Genomic DNA, 26760 nt, shown 5'->3' with positions numbered 1-26760 from the left:
TTGGTTCCCAGCACCCACATGGTAGCTTACAACTGTCTGGCTCCTTAGAGCCAGAAATAAACGCAGATAAACACATAAACGTGAAGGAAAGCTTGTTCATTTATAAATTCGTAAGCCCACTTTGTACATATAAATCCACCTAGGAGACACACTACTGAATGTGTCTGTGGAAACATTTCCAAAGGGTTTACCAGAGGAGGGAAACCCACCTTGAGTAGGGCAGAAAGGGTCTCGAGCAGAACTTAAAGGGTAAATGGAAGAAGCCAGCTGAGGACCAACACTCATCCCTCTGCTTCCTGACTATAGAAACACCACGACCAGCTGCCTCAGGCCACCCACCACACCTTCCTCACGATGGAACGTCTCCCTCAAACTGTGAGCCACCAAGAACCCTGTCCCTGAAGTTGCTTCTATCCAGTGTCCTGTCCTAGCAGCATGAGAAGTATCTAATGCAGTGACTCTTCCTTTTCTGAAAACTTCTTGCTGTTCCAGAAGATCCCTCAAGAAGCTGTGAGTCACCTGCTATTTGGAGGAAGTGTTATTACCTGTATCCTAAGAGCCTTTTGTGCCTCTGTAAGAAGAGAGAGACTTTCTCCAGTACCCTCCATCCAGGTGTCCAAAGTAACCATTTTTTCCAGAATTAAGATTGACTGGGGCGGCAGTTTCACTTAACAAGGGCCCTGGTTTTGATCTCCAGGACAGGCAAAGGTAAGACTCCCTGGTGAGGCTGGAGTAAGCACCCCGAGTAGAAAAAAAGCCAGGTAAAGCCAGTTCACACCTGTAATCTCCACACAAAGGAAGAAACTCTGGGCATTCCAGGACAGCCCACTTCACACACTGAAACCCTGCCTCAAACAAACACTGACCTGACCAGGTAAATAAAAATATAAGCTTCAGAATGCAAAGGATTTTGCTTGCAAATAATTTGTTATTTAAAAGTTTGGGTTTGGGGCTTGTTTGTTTGTTTTTTAACTGAAACCCTTTTATTCAACTAAACAGAGAATACCAAAAAAAAAAAAAAAAAAAAAAAAAAAAAAAGGCATAGTAATGAAAATTATGTAACAGACATAAAAAGCCATAATGACATGTTAATAAAATATTTTAAAAGATGTAGATTATGTTCCTTTTAGGATAATACAGATTGATGATGGTAGATAGATAGATGTCTTATTAAATAACTGGATAAGTCATCTTCATTACATCATATACAAGTAGTCCCAAGCATTTCACAGATGTATCACAATGCTAACGAGTTATTTAAAGTTCACCGAGAGAATGCTACAAATTCCCAGGGGTTCTAATTAATCTCCTAGCTCTCCTCCATCGGCTCTCCCATGCTGTACCCTCCACTCTGCTATTCTGGGGAGGATGAGCCTGCAGAGAGCATCATTTGGCTCCCTAGCTGGGTTCTACCAATGGAAATCACTGGCCAAGGCCTGAAGGCAGAAGCCAGGGAACCTCCCTTCCTCTGGTCCTGCCTCAAAGCCTCGGCTCCCACTGGCCCTCCTCCACAGGGCAGCTTTCGGCCCTGGTGATCTCTGGAGAATGACTGCCTTCTGTTGCTAACTCCTCGATGCTTAGCTACCCTTGTTTGCTCGCTAGCTGCTGCAAACACGGCCAAAATTTGCATCATCGAGGATTTAAAATCCTTTTTCCTATTATTTTTTCATGTTGTGACTAGTACCGCGATCTCTGCTCACTCAGTAGTCCACGCTAAAGAAACCTAATTAAGGCTTCTTTTTTAATCTTACGACCCATACAAGCATATTTTATTCCAGCTATTTGTATAATAGTTTAGATGTTACATACTAATTCACTCTAAACAGAGCTAAGTCATTACAATCTAATTAGTTATGAAACTTAACACTGCGCTGCCCTGACTCAATATAAATGCTGTGAGCTTCAAGTAAGCTTTAAAAAGAAAGAAAGTGAAAAATCTGTAAAAGGATTCTAGTAGGGGATATTTCACTTCCTTTCTCCCCACCTCTCCTGCATAATCCAAACCACTTGCTTTCATTGTTGAAGCCTTTCCTAAGACCAGGAGGAAGAAAGCCTTAAGCCAGCACTTCTCAAATGGTGGTTGGTATGCCAGTAAATCAAAGGCAAGCGTATTAAATGCTGACACTCGGCCCTGCCCTCACCTTCTTTGTGTTTTTACCGGCTCCCAGGGTAATTTCAAAATGAGCAAGGGCCACCTTCAAGATTCTGCCCAAGACTCTAGCACAATCTTTTTTCTTTTTTTTTCTTTTTTTTTTTTTTTTTTTTTTTTTTTTTGGTGAAAAGACATAAATAAAGGGGAATAAATAATGACGTGACGGAATAAAGAGGAAATGGTGATCAACATGGGGACATTCTGAAACCATTCTGTGTCTGAACTGCTGCCAACTGAAGAATCAAGTCAGATAGATAGATAGATAGATGGATAGATAGATAGATAGATAGATAGATAGACAGACAGATAGATAACAAAGGCAAGCAGCATTGCCTCAATTTTACAACAAGAAAACAGAAACCTGAATAAATTAATATGACCACCAAGTTAACAATTAGCAAACACTAAGACCTCTTGGGTGTGCCTAAGGTCTCTTCCCAGTGAAGGTGACCCATAATCACTCATGTTTACATGCCCTTCGGAATCACAAGTCCCAGGATATTCACGGAAGGCATAACCCTAAGGGACAGCATTATAAAGCACTGCCCTCCTATCTACCCGTCCATTCCCAACCCTCTTGCCTCTCCCCACCTTCCTTCTTCACCAAGGCTTTCTGCTCCCCACCTCTGCCACGTACAGAGCTTGGCGCATTTATAAGCACTCTATCCACATACTCTATACCTACCATATGCTAACTACTGCAAGAAATAGCAAACTCCTTATCTCTGTCTCAATTTCCCAATATGTAGAATAAGTCACAAGGCCAGTCCCCAGTGCTGACATTGTGACTAACCAACGTGCCTCAATTACTCTTGTGGCACAGTATCTGGCACCCAGCAAAAGGGCAATAAGCAACAGCTACAATTTAAATCACACCAACTCCTCTTACACCAACACATGGGCCCTGGGCTCTATTAATTTTCCCCGCCTTGTGTCCTGATACCGTAATGAGTAATGACACATCCTGGTGTTTGTGTGCAGCAGAGATGAAACAGCGTTCTACCCTGGTGGACTGGGCGTCTCCAGGAGGAAAATATTTTAGGGCAAATAAGTCAGTAGCCCTCAAATTACACTGCTTTGACAACTGTCTATTTCTCAACCTTACAGTCAGCCCCACTGATTACATACTGGAATGAAAAGTCTATAATTAGCTTAATTCAAAACAACAATGAAATGTCACTCAGCCCAAGAACGTAGCCTTACTATAATCACTGTATCCTCAGGACCGGGAACAGTACCAAACACTCAATATTCTTAAAGTGTGTGTGTGTGTGTGTGTGTGTATGTGTGTGTGTGTGTGTGTGTGTGTAAGTGTATGTGTGAGTGTGTGTGTGTGTGTGTGAGTGTGTGAGTGAGTGTGTGTGGTTTGTGTACAAGGTGCCCTGAGGTCAAGAGACAGCACTGGATTTCCTAGAACTGGAGCCTGTTTAAGTGGCAGGTACATAAGGAACTGCCTGGTCTGGGTGCTGAGAACTGAACTCAGGTCCCCTAAAACAAACAGGAAGTACTCTTAACTGTTGAGTCAGTTCTCCAGCCCCTCAACGATTTTTTAAATGAATTAGGGTATAAGGGAACCATCTCTCTCTTCCTCTCTCTCTCTCTCTCTCTCTCTCTCTCTCTCTCTCTCTCTCTCTCTCTCTCTCTCTCACACACACACACACACACACCATTAGTGATTCCTAACCAAAAGGGGTTATAACCATTAGATCAACACCAATAAACTAATAAGTGTTATTTTCAAAATTCTCCAGAGCATTTCTCTTTTATTTCATTACAAGTACATACAATTTTTTATTTTATTACACCTCTAATCCCAGCACAAGGGACTGAGGCAAGAAAGTGTCAAGCTGAAGACCAGCTTAGCTACATGGCAAAACTCTGTCTAAAAATAAATAAATAAAAATGACGACGACAACAAAAGAAGCGAATTTTAGTGACCTTGATGTTTCAGAATTTTAAGTAAGTTACTTGCTAACAAACTAGTCCTTACACTAGAAGGCAGAGAAATACTGCCCCAGAGAGCCTACCACCTTGGGAATACAGAGATGACCCATCCTCAGAAATGCTTCTAAAGGACTACTTGACCTTAAACAAGTTAGTTAACTTTAAGAATGATGTTTAAGGTTTTTAATCTTTATTTTCACACCTGCAAAGCAAGAATAAGCTCACTAGGCCTGTTAATCAAGTTGTGTTAAGAGAAAAATGCACTTAAAATTACTTCTATATGTGTGTGGGTCTGTTTGGAGATATATATATATATATGAAAGGAAGTCATTCACTTTTGCCATAAACACCTTCAGATTTTAATCTGGGGAAGGAGAGGGAGGCAGGAGAAAGGACCTCACATAGCCAAGATCGGCCTGAAACTCAAGGGCTCTGCTGCCTCTACCTTCTACGTGTTGGGATTAAGGCGGGTGCTACCACACCCAGTTTTATACAGTGCTGGACGTATAAAACCCAGGACTCCACACAAGTCAGGCAAGTACTCTGCCAACCAAGTTACATCTCCAACCTCATTTGGTAGTGGGAAGTGTTGGGGGATTGGGTTTTGGATTTGTTTGTTTTGTTGTTTTGTGGTGTTTGTTTGTTTGAATTCTGAGATGGGATTTTGTCATATTGCCCAGATTGGCTGCAAAAACCTGAGTTCAATCCCCCTGCCTCATCCGCCTCCCCTGTACCTGAACTGCAAGGCTATGCTGACGCTGGATCTCATTCCACTGAACCTCACTGTAGATTTTAAATGTCCCATTTCAAACCATCTTCCTATATATCTGCCAATCTTGATCATCCCCAGATCCACGGATCCTCATGATAACAAGAACTCTGCCACACGAAAAAGCTCACTTTGTAAAGGTTAATCGGCTGATTTCTTTCTTTAAAATAAAGGTGTGCATTTTTATTTATTTATATGTGTTTGTGTGAGTACATGTTACACATGTATCGATGTCTGCAGAGGTTAGAAGATGGCACTAAATTCCCTGGAGATGGACTTGCAGATGATCGTAAGCCACCCAACAAGGATGCTAGTATTGGAATTCTGGTCCTCGGGAAGAACTACAAGTGGCCTTAACTGAGGAACCATCTCTCCAACCCCTGGTTACTTTCAAAGACAATAACAAGTGATGTAACACACACAAAAGATGCCTGTGTTTTGCCGGGAGCTTCCCTGGTCACATTAGTCAGCATGGGTACTAGGTGTTCACCCTGAGTGAATATACGCTGAAGGAATGTGCTTGGTGCTTTGGTTTCACCCGACGCATGCTTTCTGCACAGCCAATTATCTCCTCTCTTTTTAACACCAGCAAGATTTGTAAACATGCCAGACTTGTGCTTTGGGTTTTATTTCCTAGGCTTCAATACTCACAGAGAAAATTTTGGTGGATTTGGGGTGATTTCTCAAACTTTTATGTTATTGCTTACTAATATTTGTTTTAAGATCATCAGCCCACTAAAAAAGCTAACAGATAAAAGCATACTATTGTCAACACAAAAGATCCTGGTACCTCTAAACATTACCTAATGCCTCAAAAATAGAACTTTTAAGTCATTTAACTAGGGTCAGTTGTCAACTATCTGTATTCTGACCTCTTTCCAAAAGAGAAAACAAAGCGTGTTACCATCAAATGCTAATGACTCATATTTAAGTCATTGGATGATTTTTTTTTCACTGAATATGAGTAGCCTTGAATGCAAATTCTTAGCAGTTCCAACAAGAAAAACCCTATCATGGCAGCCCACAGCTCAGCCTTCCCTGGGTTCTTCTACACATCTATCCAAAAGAACTGTAATTTCATACCTTTAGGTGAATTACAGCTCAAGAGATACTGATAAACACACACACACATACACGCACACATGCACACACACACATATATACACAGACAGACAAACAGACAGACAGAAAGACAGAGCTAGAGAGATAGCTTGTAGGTTATGAGCACCCGTTCTTCCAGAAGACCCAAGTTTGGTTCCCAGTACCCAAGCCAGGCAGCTCACGACCAACCATAGCTCCAGGTAAATGGGGTGTGGTACCCTTTTCTGGCCTCTACAGGAGTTCCTATTTATGTATACACACACACACACACACACAGGTACATAACTAAATAATAAAGTAAATTTTCTTTAAAAAGCCATGAACTGTTTTGACTAAAAGATACCCTACAAGCTGGGCGTGGTAGTACAATCCCAGCACTTGGGAGAAAGAGGCAAATGTATCCCCGTGGGTCAGAGGCCACCCAGGTCTGTCTAACTAGTGAGTTCCAGACCAGACAGGGTTATACACTACATAGTGAGACCCTATCCTAAGATAAAAGATAAAAAGGAGGAGGAGGTGTAACAAGAAGACTCAGCAGATAAAAAAAGCAAAACAAAACAAAACACCTGCCAAGTAAACAGGATGAACTGAGTTTGGCAGAAACTGACTCCACAAAACTGCCCTTTGACTTTCACAGGTATGCCATGTGTGGGCACACACAGATTATATACATGTGATAGATAAATAAAATAAATACATACATACATACATACATAAGTACATAAATAAGTAAATAAATACGTAAATAAATAAATATTGTCCTAAGCTAAAGATCTAGCTGCAAGCTCTGGAGGTGGAGGGAGGAGGGTATCTTAATCCTTCTTATTATTTTCTTATTCCTTAAGTTAGAACTATTTGTTCATGGCTACGAGCCATAGCATACGTGCGGCGATTCACAGAAACCATTTCTTATGAGATCCAGAGATCCAACTGAGGTCATCAGAGTTCCAGACAAGTGCTTTTACGTGCTGTGCATCTCCCAGGGCCTGGATATCTTAATCTTGAAGCATGTTTCCCTCCTGAGGGTAAAGTTAACTGAGTAACATTTAGAGCAACAATCTAGCTTATCTGAAGGACAAAAACCCAAGTTCCATCCCGAACAGAAACATCATATCCTGCTCAGCTGCAATGAAACCAATCCAGGATTAGATTGCAGTGTTAATTCCTATAAACCCATCAAAATGAAAAGCACATAATACTTAATACATGCTGGAACCACCCCAGAAATGATGCCACAGCACTGGCTCACGGCTCAAGGCCTTGAGAAAGAAGACGGAATTCTCGATTAGTTCTAGACGCCATGCACGGCCTATCACAGTTTATTCAGGGCATCGGCTTCTAATCTCTAGGCCAATTTTACAAAGGGATCTCAATAGTCCACCAAGCAAACCGAAATCAAGACAACTTCTGGTTAAGCGGGGAGAGAGGCTTTGCTGTCAGAAGACTCCCATGTGTCCCATGTGTCTGGACTTTGCCCCCTCCAAAGCTACATGCAAGTATTAATTCTGTTTTCTCCTCTATAAAATAAAAAACCACCGACCTGGAAAATTATTTTGTAAATCAAACCTTCAGGGTTTTTTGTGCCATGACACTACTAAATCAACAGTCCATAAACTGTTGAACAAAGTATCTTTCTGGAAATGACCATTGTACTGTGTGAGATTTATCCAAATTACAATGTGTTCTTCAAACTTTTATGTTTAAATAAGATGTTTTAATACAAGAAAATGAAAACTCCAGTTCCCAGGGACACACACACACACACACACACACACACACACACACACACACACACGGCAAGGCCTCTGCCCATGGAGTTACACTCCCAATCTTGTATGGTAAGTGGAATTTTGAGTCCCAAGAGAAAGTTAAAAACTAGAGAATATTTTTAAATGTGGAGTTCTTATGTATTTATTCAGACCTTGCATTGTGGAAATCTTTAAAACTATCTAAAGGCCTTTCAAAACCCAGATACAGGCCAGTTGTCTAAACAATAAATGATCCACCACAGACTCCAGGCGAAGCCACAACAGGATGAGAGAGAAGCCTTCAGCCTCTCTCCGATTTCCTGGCCACTGTTATTTTAAAACCTGATCGTGTAAACAGGGGAAAATCCTTTCAGATAAGCCCCACAGAGTATAATTTGCATCTTTGTTTTTAATGTGTTGTTGTAGTTTCTATTAAAAAATTCATAGTTGTTCACTTTTCTTGTTCCTGTGTCTAGGTAATAAAACCACATGTAAAATCTACATGGCTTTTTAACTGTATATTTAATCACAATACTCTTTTCTTAATGGTAGTAGTCTGTCCCTGCCTTTTACAAGTAACTTTTGAAAGCAAATACAAAACTTGAAAGGAAGAGTAAAAATAGGTTACAGATCACACACACACAATAAAAACACTCCAGGCAGATGAACATCAGACTAAATTAACTTCTATTTGCCACAGTGCATGTTTACTCCTGTGCAACTGCAAACACAGAAAATAGCGGACATTTAAAAGTCAGTGAGCTGTTCTGAAGAACTGCATTGTTTCTGGCTCTTCCCCCCCCCCCCAACACCCCCCACCCCGCCTTGCAGCATTTGTGGTTATTTCTAAAATTAATGCTAGAGGGCACTAAGGTATTTTTTTTTTCACTAAACCTTTCCCAGTTGGAAAACCACAAGCCAAGACGTCTTGAAGTTGAGTTAATTTGTACAGAAATGCTGCTGTTCCACGGCCAACCTTTGGACCATGACCACCACTAAGCTTGAGACTCAGATTTTATGGTGTTGCCGCCGAGCCTCGAGGGCTATTAAAAGCCTCGAACTGACTATATTGGATCATCCTGCAACTGCACCTCGAGAGCAAACTAAAGTTTTATTCAACGCGTATGAAATGGGAGCTGCGTCTGTGTAGCGCTCCAACTGTATCTCCACATCAGGATTTAAACAGCCCTGCCCTACAATACTTTCTGTCAGATAAAATGTATCTCTGTGAAAAAGTTCCTGGCATAGATTATCTAAGAAGGGCTTTATCAACTTATTTCCTATTTAAAAATACAATTCACAGTTAGCATGTTTTAATTAGTTTAAGACGTTTTGGAATTAAATAACGAAGTTGTTTTCAGTAACACATCCGTAAAACTCACACTCGGGATACTAGACCGCTTAGGGACTACAGCTTTGCAGAATGCTACCATGGTTTTCGACCCAGCTAAATTATTAATGGTATCATTTGATCTTTACTTCTGACAACAAACTATGGAGAATTTCCACTGTGCTTCCAAAGGAGAAAATAAAACCATCTCGCAGTGTGGGGTGGGACTCGTCAGGTGACAGGAGCCCAGCCGGCCCGGGAAAGGGAAGCCAGAGCTCCGGTCCGCGCCGGGAAGCGCAGAGGCCAAGGCGGTGGGGACAGGCAGGCGGACAGGAGCCCACACTCACCCGGCGAGGCAGGTGCGCGAGGGGTCGCGGCCGTGGAGAGGCTGCGGGGCTGCGGGCGCGAAGAGCGAGCGCGACGCTGCGGCCGAGAGCGAGCAGCGGAGGCGACGGCGGCCGCGATTCGCTTCCTGCTGGGACAGATCCCGGATTGGTCTCCACCCGCCGGCGGGAGAGCCCCGCAGAGTGCCCGGCCTGCCGCGCACGTCACTGCTACGGAGCGCCCAAGGGGGCGGGAGGCGGGGGCCGGAGGCGGGATCTGGTGAGAGCGGGGCGGGGCGGATGAAGATAGGGCGGATCTTCATCGGCAGGGGGCGGGGACAGCCTAAGGGGAGGGGCTTTAGGGCCAGAGGCCAGAGAGGGGCGTGGTCCTCTGCGGCAGGGCGGAGCAGACTCGCAATGAGCAGGGTCTTGGGAATGAAGGAGCGGAGGGACCTGGCCTCAAGTAGAGGAGATCCGAGGCTGGGAAGGTGAAACCTCAAGAGCTATGGTTGAGAGGGACGGGTCCTCAGGACGCGCGGAGCTTGGGAGGGGTAGGGGAGAAAGGAGTGCTGGGTAGGGGCGTGGCCTAATGGCGTGAGGCAAGAGAAGGGCGGGACCTCAAGGGTTGGGCAGAGGCTTCGACCGCATCCCTGTGTAGCTGCGAGCTGCTGGCTGCTGGTGGCCCTTCACGAAGTTTCCTTCGACGCAGTGGCAGTTGTTTCCAATGCCACAGAGAGGGTCCACAGCGGAGTCAGTTGAAGAAAAGCTGAGAGTGGGACGGGCGAATTGCGGGGGAATTCGCTTGCGGGGTTTAAGGGTGGCACGGCCGCCCATCCAAGCTTGTGCTTCCCACCTGCCTGCGTCAACTTCCTGTTCAGCCCTTGGAAGACTGGGCGACGGAAGAAAATGTTTTTTCTTCCCTGGCTGGCCTCCCTTGCTGAGATCGTATTTACTTCTTATAGACCCTAATTTCCACCCCGCCCCCTTTGTTGTTGTTGATTTGAACTCTTGAGAGTCTCAGTCTGTAGCCAGGCTATCCTGGAACTCATCAAGTAGCCTACGCTAGCTTCGAAGTAAAGATGATCCCTGTGGGCTGGTTTTATGGAACTGAGCCAACTGCCCCCGCTTTATCTTTCCGGTTGTTTAATTTTACTGTCTTTATAAGGTCATATATGAGTCATTTTTTAAAATTAAATATTACAATCCTATGCAAATTTGAGAGCAAACATCTCCTTAACACGGAAAAGAAGTTAATACTAAAACAAAATAAGGGGCTAGCAAGGTAGATGAGCTAGTGCGAGCTCTTGCAGCCCATCCTGAAACATGGTTCAAGGTGAGAACCAACTCCTTAAATTGTACTCTGACCACTGGGCGCTGTCAGGAAGATACCTAGAGGAGACAAGTTTCAGGAATTCACAGAGGACCTGGTGCCTCATGCTTAAGATTCTAGCTACTCAGGAGGTTGCACGTTCAAAATCAGCATGGTCAGTGGCATCCTGTTTCAGAGAGAGCTGAGCTGTAACTTCACAGTAGAATACTTGGCTAGCACGAGAGGCCCCGGGTTCAATCCATATCACCGCAAAATTCATAGGAGAGGGCTAGACATTCAGAGACCACGCAACTGGCTTGATGAAAAGCTACCTTCCACTGAACACACTTCAAATTCATAAGACAGTAAGTAAAATTAGGGAAACTGAAGAAGAGGAAGAAAAACCAAGAAAGGAAGTAATTTACAGCAACCACAGAAATGTAACTCCAGATTGCCAAAAGGAAAAAAAAAAAAAAAACAAAAAAACTCAGGTATATAAGTGATTGTAAAATGAACTAAAACCAGGGGCAGAGCTCATTTCTGTAACTCCAGTGCTGGGATGAAAGAGAAAGCTGCAGGGCAAGTTGAACCCTTGGGCTCACTGGCCAGCCATTCTAGCAGAAACAGTGAGCTTCAGATTCACTGAGACTCTGTTACAAAAAAAAAAAAAAAAAGATGGTGAAAGACTGAAGAAGATGCCTGTGTTAGTTAGGTGGGTTTTTGTTTTATTTTGTTTTGTTTTTGGCAACTTCATGCAAGCTAGAGTCATCTGAGAGGGAACTTCAACTAAGAAAATTCCCCATCGAATTGGCCTGAACCTGCGAGACATTTTCCTGTTTGATTGATAATTGATGTGGAAGGACCCAGTCCTCTGTAGAAAACATCATTCCCAGGCAGGTGGTCCCAAGAAATATAAACCAGCAAACTGAATGAGCCAGGGTAAATAAGCCAGGAAGTAGGCATGCTCCATTTCCTCTGCAGCAGTTCCTGCCTTCAGGTGCCTGTTTTGAGTTCCGGTGCTGTCTTCCCTCGAGGATGGATTTAGTGGTGAAATAAACCCCAAACTGGTTTAGGTTGGTAATTTAATACAAAGCAGACTAAGACAATGCCTAACATTAGGCTTCCATTCCAATGCATTGCAGGTACCAAGAAACCACTGACTTTTTAGAATGAAGACCCTAATGCTGGAGAGACGGCTCAGCAGTTATGAGCGCATGGTGACTCATAACAGTCATTAATTTCAGTTCCAGGGGGAATCTCACAGCCTACTCTGGCCTCCACAAGCACTGCATGCCTGCGGTACACAGACATACATACAAGCACAACATTCTACACATAAAGTAGGTAGTATAATAATAATTAATAAATTTCTTTAAAGGCAAAATGAAGATCACTGCATATTTTTAATACATGCCTTACTTAATTTTGAATTTAACATAAGAATCTGTTTGCAAGTCAATAGAAGTTGCTGTATTGACAGTTGCTTTTTGTGACTAGTGATGTCCATGAGTCTTTTCCTCCCTTTGTCCCCAACTTTAGTCTGTTTAATCTCTTTGCCTCTAGCCCCGGATCTCTCTGCCCAGTTCCTCTTTCTGTCTGCTACATTATCATTTCCCAGGCCACCAGCGCTGCAGATCTCAGATAATCACAACCACCGGTCCAGAGTTAAAACCTCAGTACCGAATGCTTCTCCACTATCCTCAGAAGAATGTCCAAACCCCTTAAGATAGCTTCCCCTGGACCCTTACACACTTGGGGACTGGATCTGTGGGTTGAAGCATGCTGAGCAAGCTCACCACAACTGACTTACATCAGTCCTAAAAAACACCTGGTAAGATCCCAAATCTGACCACCTTTCACAAACTGGCTGTTCTTGTTTAATTAGCATGGTGGGTTATTTCTTCTTTCTCTTTTTGTTTAGATCTCTTCACTGGTCATGCGATGTCACAGTTCGTCCCTATATTCAAGGCCACAAGCTGAGCCACCAGGTATCTGTCCTGGGAATCACTGCCTTCTCCATGCTTAGCTGCCCAATCCCATTTCTACCCACAGCCATCCTCCATGTCTCGTACTTTACATTCAAGTCATTCTGAAGGGCTTTTGTGTCCCCAAACACACACTCTATGCTATTTACTACACTGGAGCACAGCCAGGCTAAACCCAATTATTCCTTCAAACAAAGCCTGCTTGTCCTCTCTAAGAATTTTCCCTACCCGCCCTGATGGCAAATCCTAGGCATAATTCAGTTCTGTTCCCATCTTTCACTTGACTGTACAAATGTCTCTTCTAATACATACTGCACTATTGCCACCTATTTCTGCTTCCGTGTGTTCTTCTGTTTACTCTTTGAGGGCATGGGGAACGAGCCTCTGGATTCCAAGTGTCAAGCGCTGTCCCTTTTTCATTAAGAAGTGCCTACAGGGCCCAAGAGATAGTTCAGTGGTAAAGTACTTAGTGCTAAATAAAGAAACAGTGCCTGCCATTACTGTTACTGTTGAATAAAGAGGGAGGACAGACAGATGACGATTCTGGAAACTGCTATCATCAAACATGGCGGGAGTAACTCTGCCTTTGTGACCCAAACTCAGTCCATATTTACATGCCTTAGCTTCTACAGCTCGCATTGACCCTACACACTCCCCCTTTAAAACAAAAAACAAACAAACAAACAAAAACAGGGTCTCATATATCACAGGCAGGCCTAGATCATCTTGCTTAGAGCTGAGAATGTTCTTTAACTTTCTTTTTAAAACATAATTAGGTCTTCAGCAATTTTATACATACACACACACGTGTGTGTGTATATATATATATATATATATATATATATATATAATATTATTATATATATAATCATTCTGGAGACTTTGAATTTCTCTTTCTGCCTGTATCTCCTAGAGTGCTAAGATCACAGACACCATGGCTTACACAGTCCTAGGGATCAACCCCAGAGCCTGGTGCCTGTTCGGCAGGCCCTCTACCAAACATGATGCATCCCCAGCATGGCGGCAGAGGCTGTCCCAGGATTTCTTTTTATTTGGTTTCCTTTTTTTTTTTTTAACTTTTGTTTATTCATTTACTCATGTGTTGTGCATGTGCTTCTCTGCATGTGTGTGCACCTGCACAAGTGAAAGATCAGAGAACAACTTGTGGGAATTTGATTCTCTCTCAAACTCACCGCCCCAGGCTTGATGGTGACAAGAGCCTTTACCACTGAGCATACTTGGCCCATACCTTAGAAGTTCTCAGCCTAAGATCTATAGATGTCATACATGGGAATTTCATGAACTGCCCCCTCCTAGCCATATGCGCATTTTTATGAGTTTTGATTTGTGCTTACAGAAATTCATATTACAGGTGTGTGAAGAGTCTAAAGAGTCTGTGAAGCTAACTCCTAGAGTAATGTGGGCAGGGTCCCTGTGGGTGTGATGTAGAAACTCGTCCTCCTGTTCAAACTCCACTAATGCTGACAGTCCTGCTGGCTGGCATTTCCAGGCCCTGTGCCCAGAAACTGTAGGATTACACCCTCCGGGGCTCCTTCTCTTCTTCGGCTTTCAGAGTGACCAAATCCAGTTCATTACCTGTCCTAAATGATTCCGGAGTTGATGCAAGCGAAGGCTCCATCTTAGGATGGGTCATGTTCTTTGATAAATGAACTCCTGATGTTGTTGCTGCTAATTCCTAGAGTTAACTCCTCTCACAGCTGATTACATCGCCCCCTTTATCGTGTCCCTGTACCTATAGCAATTTTGTTTGGTTTTTTTGGCTTGACCAAACTTGTCTTCTGAAATGCCTCCTTCACCCAGATGTGTACTTCCTTATAAAATACAGTGTTGGCAAGAACCCTGCTGAGTCCTTCAGCAAGAAGCTCAACCCTCAGTATCTCAGCCTCCAGCACCCCTCTGCTGAAGTCTGCTCACCCTACATGGCCTGAGCTAACATCTTTCCCGGTGTTGCCTTTTATCCTCTGCCTACTGACCTCACCTTGGTCTTGGCTGTAAGTTCCCACTTGCAGTGAGTTCAGTGCAGACCCCAGTCTCCCATTCCCTCTACAAAACCCCATCGCTAGTGTCCCTGTCCCAGCCATGTAGCATGAGTAAAAAAAGTCACAGTTCTGCTTCAACAAATACCACTGAATATGGTTTTTTTCCTTCGATATCTTTCAAGTAACTTAAACTCACTGCTAACAGGAGTCTTTCTGGATCAGCCCCAGTCAAAGGTGCTGCGACATTTTGTGTTCCTCTGTCTTCCAAAACTCAAAAACCCAGCCATGTTTGCTCAAACTTGGGACAGCATGACAAAGGGGCACAGAGATTTGCAGTCGTTTCAAAGCTAGTCCAGAGCAGCATTGTGAGTTATATCGGGTTACACTCTGAGACTCCATCTGAAAAGGAATCATTCAGCTTTTAGAAAATGTTATAGCATTATAGGAGATAATACACAAACAAAAAAATCAAAACCCCCTTTAGCAAATGTTATAGCAATATAGAAAATAATACACAAACAAAAAATTAAAATCAAACACAAAGCCTTGTGCATATAAAGCACATGGTCTCCTACTAAGATACTGTACCCAACCCACACTAAAGCTGTAGTTTCTCCATCTGGGCACAGTGGCGTTCACCTGAAGGTCCATCTGCTTCAGGATAATTCCAGAGAATCACTGGAGTGTCCAGACCAGAAAGTCCAGACCAACCTTAGTAACAAGAATGAGACTATTTCAAAGTAAAAGACAGAGCAAGGGCCAGAGAAATGGCTCAGTAGGAGAAAGGTGCCTGTGCCAAATGTAATGGCCTAAGTTCAGACTCCAGGACCTGTATGGCACAGGAGGAAACATTCCACGCACTGTCCTCTGACTTCTGCCTTCTCACCATGACATTTAGCATACTCCGTGTGCAAAATAAACACATTTAAAAATGTAATTTTAAGGAAACAACTGTCAGATATGACAGTGCATACCTTTAATCCCAGCCCTCAGGAGACCAAGACAAGCAAATCTCTGTGAGTTTGAGGCCAGCCTGATCTGCATAGTGAGTTCCAGGACTGCCAGAAGCCAGATCTATGCAGATACCCTGTCTCAAAACACAAACAACAAAGAAGGAGGACGAGAAGGACAAAACGGAAAAGGAAAGAAAAAAAAAAAACAAAACACTATATCCTTTTATGTTCTTGTCCCTGAAGGTTGATGCCTTGCCTGCCTCAAGAAATTAATAAAAATAGCAGAGCTATTTTTAATTAAGTGTAATTTAGCATAATCACTATGTGGTGGCACCACGTGAAGCCTTTTGAGAGATGATTCCACTCAGGACTACAGTGAACATCTGTCCACTAAGTCTCTCACTTATGGAGAATCTCATTTTTGTTTTGGCAGAAGCAGGAGGCCTGCTCACCTGGGAGAGAGATTGGGGCCAAAGTCCTTCTCACTACCTGGAGCTGGAGCAGAGGCCTGGCACGGGGCCTGACCTAACCTATCAGGAAGCTTGGGCAAAGTGACACAAAGATTCAGAGATGGGAACAGGTGATTCACAGTAGTGTGGGCCAGCTCTGCTGATGACGGCAGTAGTGAGTTCCTTCAGCCGGCCCTCACAGTCTACACGGCTGGATCTCCACTATCCTGAGTGGTGCTGAGTGTTTGGCGGCTACACAGCGAGGCTTACACAGGTGATGATAGGCTAAATCTCACTGAAGCCTAAGTGGATGGGTTCGGGTTATTGCTCTGTGAATTCATTTCCTGCTTTGCTCCTCACATGTCTGGTTATTATTAACCAGAAGGTAATATTTAACTCCAAAAGATTCAGTTAGGAGCTCCCAGGGCAATGCTTCCTTGAAGCTTCCTTGATCTGTTTCAAGATACCATTGCTGTTTTTCTGTGGTATCTATTTATTGCACCGGATGATGCATTTCGGAAGGAGACATTCTTTAAATAAGTCGTGTACCTTTACCATACTCACCTAAGCCCCTCCCCGTCTCCCTTTCCCTCTCCCCCTCCCTCTCCCTCTCTCCCCTTCCCTCTCCCCCTTCCCTCTCTCTGTTCTTTTCCCCTCCCTCTCCTCCTCTCCCTCCTTCCCCCTCCTCAAGGGAATAAGGCTGTGGGCAACAGAGTGGGACACCCGGAGTCCTCCTCTGACCTGCACAGGCACATGGGTACGTGCACCAACACACATGTGCAAGGATACACACACACACACACACACACACACACACACACACGTGTACTGACACACACAAATGAAAAGCTGAAAATCAACACGTAGAGCCAGGAAGATGGCTCATCAAGAAAAAGCATTCACTGCACAAACCTGACCATGTGAGTTAGAGCCCATGTAAAACGCTGGGTTCAGCAGCTTGCCTCTAAAACCCCAGCACTCCTGTGTCAAGATGGAAGGCGGAGACAGGAATCGCGTGGGGAAATAAATAAAAAGTAGCAAGAGAGACTCTCTTCATTCAACAAGGTATAAGGCTAGAATCAATTCTCTATAAGTGTCCTCTGTCTTCCCAGTCACGATAAGGCACTCAGACACCTGTAATAATACAAGGTATATCACCCCACCCCACCGAGGGGAAAAAAACTTTAAGCAAATAAATAAAATAGATTTCCAAAAGGCATGTGAAAGGTTTTTTGAACATCGAGAGAATGTGAAATGTACCCTGTAGGCTCATGGTTTTGAACCTCTGACCTCCAGCTGGTGACACTTTTCCAGAAGGTTGGGGAAACATTAAGAGATGGAGACTTGCTGGAGAAGGGCACTACTGGGGACAGGTCTTGTAGTTTATAGCCTTGCCCCATGTCAGGGCTATAAAGTTCCTGACTGCAGATGCCTCATGGCCAACCACCTCCTATCCCCTGCTGTGCCTCCATCACCCTGATGGACTGAGCCTCCTACCCTCTCTTAAGTTGCTTCTTCTTGGGTATTTTGTCACTTAAACAGGAAAAGGAACTGGGACACTATATATGGATAATGGTCTACTTTTTTAAACCTGGCCAAGATACATGGGTGTGTTCACATTGTGACTTCTCATTGTGATATATATTCATCATTCCTGTCTCCGTCCGTCTTTCCAGCTCTCCCTCCCTCCCTTCTTCCCCTCCTCCATCCCTCCTCCCTTTCTGTTTGTTTGATGTTGTTTAAAAGGCTCTTGCTGTGTAGCCCTGCCTAGCCAGGAACTGCCTGCCTCTCTCCTAAGAACTGCTCTCAAAGGTGTGAGCTAGCACACCTACTCCCCTCCTACTCCCTGGCCCACGTGACCTTCCTGCCCTCTGGCCTTCTCAGTGTGGATTCCAACACTTGACCTGTCTGTCAGGAGGCACATTCACACTGGGGCACAGGCCCTTTGTGACTCATAATTATTTTTCCCTGCCAACCCAGAAGCTTCTGAGCCCTGAAATTTGTTTGTGAAGGCTTCATTTTTCATTTCATAGACACAAAGTAGTCGGTCACTAGGCACTGGTGATGACATCCGTCTCCAGCTCTTTTCTCCTCTAGAGATCATGGTTCCAGATGTAAGAATAAAAGTACAAACTTTATAAATAAATAAATAAATAAAAGAATAAAAGTAAATTTGGGGGAGAGGGGGTGCTGGAGAGATGGCTCATTGCCCTCTTCTGGTGTGTCTGAAGACAGTGACAGTGTACTCACATACATTAAATAAATATATATTTTTTTAAGTAAATTTTGTGAAAGTGACATTGGGGGAAAAGATAGAAGGGAAGCCAGTGTGAGCTCTGGTCACCTTGACCTTTACTGACGGCGTCTGGAGGTATTACATCACCAAACAGTGTCCAGCTCAAAGCGCCTGCAGGACATTGGTGCCTGCATTTTGGATGCTTGCTAGGTACATAGCTCTGTTTCTTCTGCCAGTCACATAGTTTCCACCACATGGCCCCTGATTTTACTCAGCATTCAATGGACGTTTTCTTCAAAGCAGTGTCCGTTGCTTCAGAATAAAGTCTGTCCTACTTGCCTCCTTTATGAAACACTAATCAGCAACTATGTGAAGTCATGTAGTTCCTGTGACTCCCAGGTAAAGGAGTCTTTTTGTCTAAGGGATTTATTTTATGTATGTAAGTACACCGTTGTGTCAAAGAGGCCATCAGATCCCATTACAGATGGTTGTGAGCCACCATGTGGTTGCTGGGAATTGAACTCAGGACCTCTGGAAGAGAAGACAGTGCTCTTAACCACTGAGCCATCTCTCCAGGTCAAGAGAAAGTGTTTTTATTGTTGTTTGTTGTGTTCAAGGCAGGGGCTTACTACATAGTTCTGGTAGTTCTGGAACTCACTGTGTAGTTCAAGGCTGGCCTGCCTCTGCCTCACAAATTCTGGGATTAAAGGTGAGTACCACTCAAACCAGTTTAAGAAATTTGTTTTGAATCATCATTATCATATATTTAATTTTTGAGATAAGGTCTGATTATGTAGCTCTGTTTGTCCTGGAACTCACAATGTAAACCACACTGGCCTTGAACTCAGAGACCTGCTTGCCTGTGCCTCCCAAATACTGGGATTAAAGTAAAAATATATTTCTTTATCACTTTAGTTGAAGAAAATTTCCATATAAGAGACATCTTTGGAAAGCATGCTGAGATTTTGACCAAGCCTCAGTTTCAAGCTATTTAATAAGTTGATTTCTTTAGCTTCTAGTCACTATGAAGACTGCCTTGAAAATACATTTCATGTTAAAAGAGGATCCACATTTTGTCGAAATGGTCAAGAAGCTATGAGAATTTTGTCTACCAAATCTACAACTGTCCTAGAGAGAGCTAAGAGCCTGGAATCTCTCCTTACATGTTCTAAAACCCTACCTGCAAAAGCTGACTGACCCTTAAAGATTGTGTATGTTCAGTGGGGCTTGCTCTTCTAACATTTCTACAGCATTTGTAACATCAACCCGTGCTACCAAGAGAAAGAGCCTACCAGGAGAACTAACAGGAGCCACCTCTCAGCATCACATTGATGAGATTCCCCCACCAGCTCGGGAGCTACTTGATGAAACCGATAAAAAGCATTTGGAAGAACAAGAAACCAACAGCAGTAAAGACAGCAGGTTTCTTTCCAGCAGAGAAATTCAGGATCTGGAAGATGCGGAGAGAGCTCAGTCTCTGGACGAGGACCTGGAAAGATCGCTGCAGTCACCTGAGGAGAACGTGGTACTGCTGGACCCCACCAAGGGCTCTACAAGGGAGAAGAAAAACAGAAACAAAGATCAAGTTGTCCAACAACTTCTGTTGTTGAACAGAAGAGGAAAAAAGAAAGCAGGCATCAAGCCAGAAAGAAGGAAATCAGACATCGTTTTAGGGACTTTGGAAGAAGATGAACTAAAACCCTGCTTTTTGGAAGCGATTGGGTTGGTCCAGACCTTCCAGGATAATTGTGGTGGATCAGAGGACCTGTCAGACTGATTGGAACTGGACCGTGCAAGCATTGTGGCCGCGGCCTCCTTTCTTCTCTTCTCTGCTTCAGTTGCCCCAAGGACAGTAGTTCTAGTCTGTAACTCACGCTTCGGGTACAGTAATGCGGCCCTATCATGCGTAGCGTGCGTAATCATTTGTTTTAAACCAGGTTTCTGAAAGGTGCACAGAAACCATAATGGCAAGCATATTTAATTGTGTTCAGAATGGCTTTTGTTTCTGTTGATGTAAATTTTTGAAACCATAACTCTGTTGTCTAATAAAGTGTTTCCTTTCAATGCTAAAACTAAAAAGAAAAGAAAAGAAGTTCGTTTTGAGATGAGAGCTCATACAGGCCAGGATGGACTTTACCTCACTATGTTAGCAGAAATGACCTTGAAGTCCAGATCCTCCTGCCTCCACCTCCCACGGACTGCCTACCTGGTCGTTTTACGTAATGCTTTTGTGCCTGACCTGCTAGCCTGGGAAGGAAAGTAGTGGCTTGCCACTCTGGCACCAGGCCATTCAGGCTCACTCTTGGCTACTTACCCCAGGGTACAGGCTCCTTGCTGCTTTGTTGTTCCTGAGCTGATTCGGAAGAGAGGAAACCGGGCTGGTGACATGGCCCAGTGGGCAAAGGTGCTTCCGCGCAAGCCTCATAATTTGAGTTCTGTTCTAAGACCCACAGGTCACCCCTGCAAGTTTTGTCTGATCTCTGTACACTCACCCCATTCCACGAACAAGTAAGAGTCATTTTTAAAAATACAAATCAGAGGAAATCAGAAATGACAATTGTGACAATAAAAAACCGTTTTTTTTTAGCCATACCATTAAAACGTTAGAAATGGTTTAGACTCTCCACGCCAAAAACTGGGGACAGAGCCCAATATGTACACATGAATGTATGTATGTATATAATAGGTACTATAATTACACAAAATGATGTGATATATATCTGTGCTACTATTTCGTACACAATATTATATAATTATACATATAATTATATATTATATACACAAATATATAAATACTATGTATATATATATATATATATATATATATATATATATATATATATATATATATATATATATATAATTTTATGTTCATTAGTGTTTTGCCTAAGTGTGTGCACATGTACCGAAAGCATGCAAGGAGCTTTTGGGGATCAGAAAAGGGTGTTTGCTGGATCCCCTGGAACTGGAGTAACAGATGGTTTTAACTCACTATGTAGGTTTTGGGACTCGAACCTGGGTCCTCTGCAGAAACAGCAAGTGTCCTTAACCACTGAGCCATCCCTCGGTCCATTACATATGTTTCCTTATTGTGTCACTATATTACAGTTCAGTGGAAAGCTCCCACCCACCCCCTAGCCAGGGTTTGAACCCAGTGCTTCCCACAACGTTCTTTGTTTCTAATGGAATGTTTTTTTTTTGTTTTTCTAATGTGAAGACAAGCAAACTAAATTAACTCAGGTTAATTAAAAAAAAAAAAAAACTAAGGTACTTTCTGGATATAATAAAGTTTTTCTTTTGGTGTTTTAAAAGCATTCTGCACAGAGAAATGTGTTTACCTGTGGAAAGCTGTGGTGGTGCAGAAGTTGCTGCAGCTAGTCAGGAGCGTGAGGCAACAAGATCCCCTAAGCCTGGAGCAGAAGCCAGAATGAGCAACACTGAGACACTGTCATTTTCTGATTTTCACCTGGGGCTGGGAGTGTGACTCAATGTTAAAAGCATTTGCTCGAGGCAAAGTCTTGGATCCAGATCCCACAACCCCAATAAAGAATAAATTAAAAAGATCACACCAATAATGATATTTAAGTTGACCAGAGAATTGGGAAGCACCCTGCCTCAATATAGGCTTTCTAAACCGAGAATGGTGGTTCGAGTCTTTAATTTCAGAACTAGGGAGGGGGGAGGCAGAGGCAGGTGGGTCTCTGTGGCTTTGAGATCAGCTTGATCAACCTAAGTGACTTCTAGGCCAGCCAGGGCTATAGAGAAACCCTGTCTCAACCAAACCAAGCCAAACCAACAAAACAAACAAGCAAGCACACAAAGACTTCTATTATGTTACTGAAACTAAGCACTGAGAACTTTAAAAATATGTACTGATCCATGTATGTATGACTGTGGTATGTATGAGCATACCGCATTGTACACGTGAAGGTCAGAGGACAACTGTGGGGAGTCAGTTCTCTCCCTCCATCTTCAGGTGGGTTCTAAGGACCTGAAGCTGGTTTACAGGCTTCCTTCACAAGTGCCTTTATACCCACTGAGTCATTTCATTGGCCCACTGACAATTCTTGAAATACCTTTTATAACTTAGGCATCAAGGGTGTATCACCAATGCATCCAAGTTGTTACCAGACAAATATGTTACTCTTGTGTACTTGTGTACATTTAGATCTTGTCGAATGTAAGATTAAGCCTTAGCATTGGCATGATACAAACCGCATGGTAATATCATGTAATAGGTATTGTCAGCTGGCTGACTTGTTTGTTTGTGACAGGGTCTTACTATGTAATCCTGTCTGGCCTGGAACTCACCATGTAGACCAGGCTGACCACTGACTTGCAGCAATCCTCGAGACTGTCTCCTGAGTGCTGGGATTACAGACATGTGCCCCCACAGCCAGCTTTCATGTGATGCCTTTTCATAGGAGTATGTTTTAAAAATCAGAATTCACCTCATTATTGCTTCAGAAAGAGTAAGAATTGTTTCTCAGCTGTGTGCTGAGAAGGGGGCAGTGGCAAAGAAAAGCAGCTGCACAGAGAACTGTATTTTCTTTTTTATGTATCATTATCCCCTTCGACTCTGAGAGGGTACCCCCTGCCAGGCATCCCCCTTCCTTTGGGCATCAAAACTCTACAGGATTAGGCGCATCCTCTCTCACTGGGGCCAGACAAGGTAGTCTTCTGCTACATATGTGCTGGGGGCCATTGACCAGCCTGTGTATACTCTTTGGTTGGTGGCTTAGTTTCTTGGAGTGCCCAGGGATCCAGGTTAGTTGATACTCTTGGTCTCCCTATGGGGTTGCCATCCCCTAAGAACTGTATTTTCTAGAAGGACAAATGTGTCAACCATGTCTCTCAAGTCTGAAGCTATTGCTCACACTAAACTCCAGCTAATGAATTTAGCCTTGCCCTGGGTTCTCTTGGTTACCTGGCGACTGGAAATTATGACTAATGGTTGAATCTAGAAGAAGTTATCCATTAGTAGCCAAGTCCATATCCAAGGAATAAAAATGGAAAAACTGCTACAACAATCTACTAATTATCATTTCAACTTCTAATGATAATAAAAATTTATTCTAAAACTCACAACAGGGATTGGATGGATTTTAGTTGGTAGAGTGCTTCACTGAGCATAACACAGCTCCCGGGTATTATTCCCAGAACTGCAGAAAGGTTGTGTTAGTACATGTCTGCAATCTCAGCATGCAAGGGGATCAGAAGGCCATTCTCGATGACTTAGTTCTTTGTTAAATGATCCGTTTCCTCAATCCAGCACACACTCGTGCATGTGCATGTGCACGCGCGCGCACACACACACACGCACACACACACACACCCCATACCTCTCTTCTTCCGCTATGTCGATACCTTTTTTTCTGGTGTAGTCTCTGTTTTCTCTACTCCAGATCCTTCCTTTTAACACATCATTTTTCATGTCATATCCCTCTTTGGATTTCATATTGCCATACACAAAGATCTCTTTTAGTTAATTCAGGGTTTTGTTTACTCTTTTTTTTAACCATTATTTTTAACATTTGTTTACTGTGTGCTTCCCCGTGTGCATATATATGGTCAAGGGACAGTTTGTGGGCGTCTGTCTTCTTCCACCACATGGTGTCCAGGAGTCCACTCAGCTCTACCTTACTAAGCCATCTTGCCCACCCTATCAATTCCTTTAGAGAATCCTCGCTGTGTGGCCCAGGCTGTCCTCTAACTCATTATCCTCCTGCCTCCTTCACCTGGGAATTACAGGTGTGCAGGGCAAACTCGTCCTCTCTTTCTATTTGTCCCCCATGTAAACTTATTAAGTGCAATTGTGTTAGAAGACTTATTGCTAGGATGTCAGCATTTCTATAGCACTTCCTTCCTGATTAAAAATTATTTTTGTAGGGTTACTGCTTATAGTTATGGCTTATAGTTGTCAACAAAGTGCTCTACTTTCTCGTACAGGTACTATATTTCTTTTGAAAAAAGGTTCGTGTGGGGACGAGGTGATGTACACAGAGATCAGAGAAGCTTCGCCAGTCAGTTCTGGAGCTCACACTCAGGTGGTCAAGCTTAGGAGCAGGTGTATTTACCAGTGAACTACCACCAGCTAATTATAATCGCATTTCCGATTCTTCGCCACCAGTGTGAAGTTCTCCAATTATTTTTCTCTACTTACATTGTCAGAATTAATTTTGGGTGTATATTATTCAGGTGCTATATCTGCTCTTGTCCTATTGCACTTAAAAAAAAAAAAAAAAAAAAAAAAAAAAAAAAAAAAAAAAAAAACCCACATGGAAATGTTCCATTACTCCCTGAAGTTTTTTTTCTTAGCATGCTTGCAACAGTTGTACCTATTTTTTTTTAAAGATTATGTTCATTGATTTTAACTGTTTTACAATTTATTACACTGTTACTTTTTCTTTTTTTCTTCTTCTCTTCTTCTCACCTTCCAGTGCTGGGAGCAAGCCCAGAGTCTACGTTCAGCATCTGAGCTGTACCCTCACTGTTTCCTACCTTTTGACACCTTCACTAGAACTTTGCATTACAGGTCGATGGGTTTCATAAATGAACTGTAATATTTTTGAGGACTCTTATGGCCTGAAACAATTTGATTTTCCCTCAAAGTTCAAACAAGTGGATCCATTGACTTGGTACTTTGTTTTTTTTTTTAAGCCATTCTTTTTTCATTAGGCTTAAGAGTTTATTTTGTATTCATCTTTTTAAAAACCAGATTCCTGAGTAGCAAGAAGGAATAACTTTCAGTTTACTGAATCAGTGTTTTTTTCTACTTTGTTGAACAAAATACATTTGATTGCCCTATTTTAACATGAGCTTTCACCTTTTATTCTTATTCTTTGTCCACAAATAGAATGCTTAATCTATCACCTCCTTTTGTGTACCTGGCTTAATGAAATCAGTAGACAAAAGTTTAAAAAGTAAAATTTTAGAAATCTCAATAATTTAGCATGAGAATATGACAATTCAATGTCAAACAGGATTTTTAATAAACGGTGCTGGCACAACTGATAGTCTTAACTTGAAAAACCTAAAGAAGAAAACACCCAGAGCTTTGGCCATACACAGAAATAAACTTCAGTTTTATTACTTACAATTTAAAAATCTTGTAAAATATTTGCCCATGTGTACTACCTCAAGTTAGTCAAGATTGAAAAGTCAAATAACATTAAAAAAAAAAAATCAGCTATGGAAGATATAACATGAGGTATACAAATGAGATATCAAAAAAGTTCATTTGTAGCCGGCCAGATAGAAAGTATATAGGCTTATGACACCAGTACCCGGGAGGTTGTGGCAGGACACTCTGCACTACATAGCAAGACCCTATACATCTGTAACACAAACAGCCATTGTCACTACCGTCTCCGACCAGCAGAAAAGGAGCGACGACACAGCGTTCTTCTCAAAGCGGTTTATTCAGGAACCTTACAGCATGCCAGTGAAAATCTTTCTATCTCCCCTTTCTGTCTCTGCTAGAATCTTTCTCTTTCTGTCTGTCTCTCTCCACCCCCAAGCGCAGTCCTTTTATCCTCTCTCAACTCCACCTCCCCAGTCCATGCTAAGTGGCTGCAGTTCATAGGTCCCTGTCATCTGGCCTCATCTTGAGTCATGGGTGCGCCTGCGCAGCTTGAACGGTGGGAGTGGCTAATCTTGGGGGCAGGAGAAAGTCAGGTGCTAGTCATAAGACTTGGCCCAAAAGCCATCTTGGGACTGCCGCCACACCCGCTCTCCACAAGCCATGTCAGAGATCAGAATGCTAATGAGAAGAATAAACATTGGGGGGGGGGGGGGGGGCAGGGAACATTCTAATCAGTGGTAACTGCAGAGTTTTTCATACAAGGCTTTAAAAGAAAGAACTGTTAACACCTTTAAGGGAAATAAAAAACTAGAAACAAATGCCCACTAGTGCAGAAGTCACCAAAACAATAAAACAAACAAAAACAAAACCCCATCAACCAACCAGCCAGCCAGCCAGCCAGCCAACCAACCAACCAACCAACCAACCAACCAACCAACCAACCAACCAGCCAACCAGCCAGCCAACCAACCAACCAGCCAGCCAGCCAGCCAACCAACCAGCCAGCCAGCCAACCAACCAACCAACCAACCAGCCAGCCAGCCAGCCAACCAACCAGCCAGCCAGCCAGCCAACCAACCAACCAACCAGCCAGCCAGCCAGCCAGCCAGCCAGCCAACCAAAAAGCCCTTCCGCTTCCGGAGAAATTGTAAAAGCTTTCCTGTTCAGTTGGAAGCTAGAAGGTGCAGACTTATATAGACTGAATGGCAGCAACACGGCTTCTGCTGGCTGGAGGTTGTAGCCAACGCTACCCAGCCACCAGCTTTGCTTCCCACTCTGAAGGCCGAGAAGCCCGATTCGGAGAGCAGTGACAAAAAAGCAGAGTTGGCCTCCTTCTTCTTTGCTTCTCTGGACATGTTATCATGATCAAAGAAAGGA

At 43.2% G+C, this 26760-nt stretch overlaps 1 protein-coding gene and 1 pseudogene across 7 annotated transcripts in view; one reads left to right on the top strand and one right to left on the bottom strand.

Annotated features, from left to right (window-relative positions):
• Positions 1-9524, bottom strand: part of MYO6 (myosin VI) — a 131524-nt gene extending 122000 nt beyond the window's left edge. For all 6 annotated transcript variants that reach the window (XM_080934709.1, XM_080934710.1, XM_080934711.1 and 3 more), the window contains exon 1: positions 9392-9524. The gene's annotated coding sequence lies outside the window, so the exon portion shown is untranslated. The remainder of the gene's footprint in view (positions 1-9391) is intronic.
• Positions 9525-10690: 1166 nt separating this feature from the next.
• Positions 10691-20076, top strand: LOC308434193 (inactive serine/threonine-protein kinase TEX14-like; annotated as a pseudogene). The gene is made up of 3 exons: positions 10691-10700; positions 19215-19276; positions 19308-20076. The product of its transcript is annotated as an inactive serine/threonine-protein kinase TEX14-like (transcript).
• Positions 20077-26760: the final 6684 nt, after the last annotated feature.

This window comes from Micromys minutus (genome assembly GCF_963924665.1).
Source record: "Micromys minutus genome assembly, chromosome: 21".
Taxonomy (NCBI): domain Eukaryota; kingdom Metazoa; phylum Chordata; class Mammalia; order Rodentia; family Muridae; genus Micromys; species Micromys minutus.
Note: the sequence above shows the minus strand (reverse complement) of the source record. Positions and strands in the feature narration are given on the sequence as shown.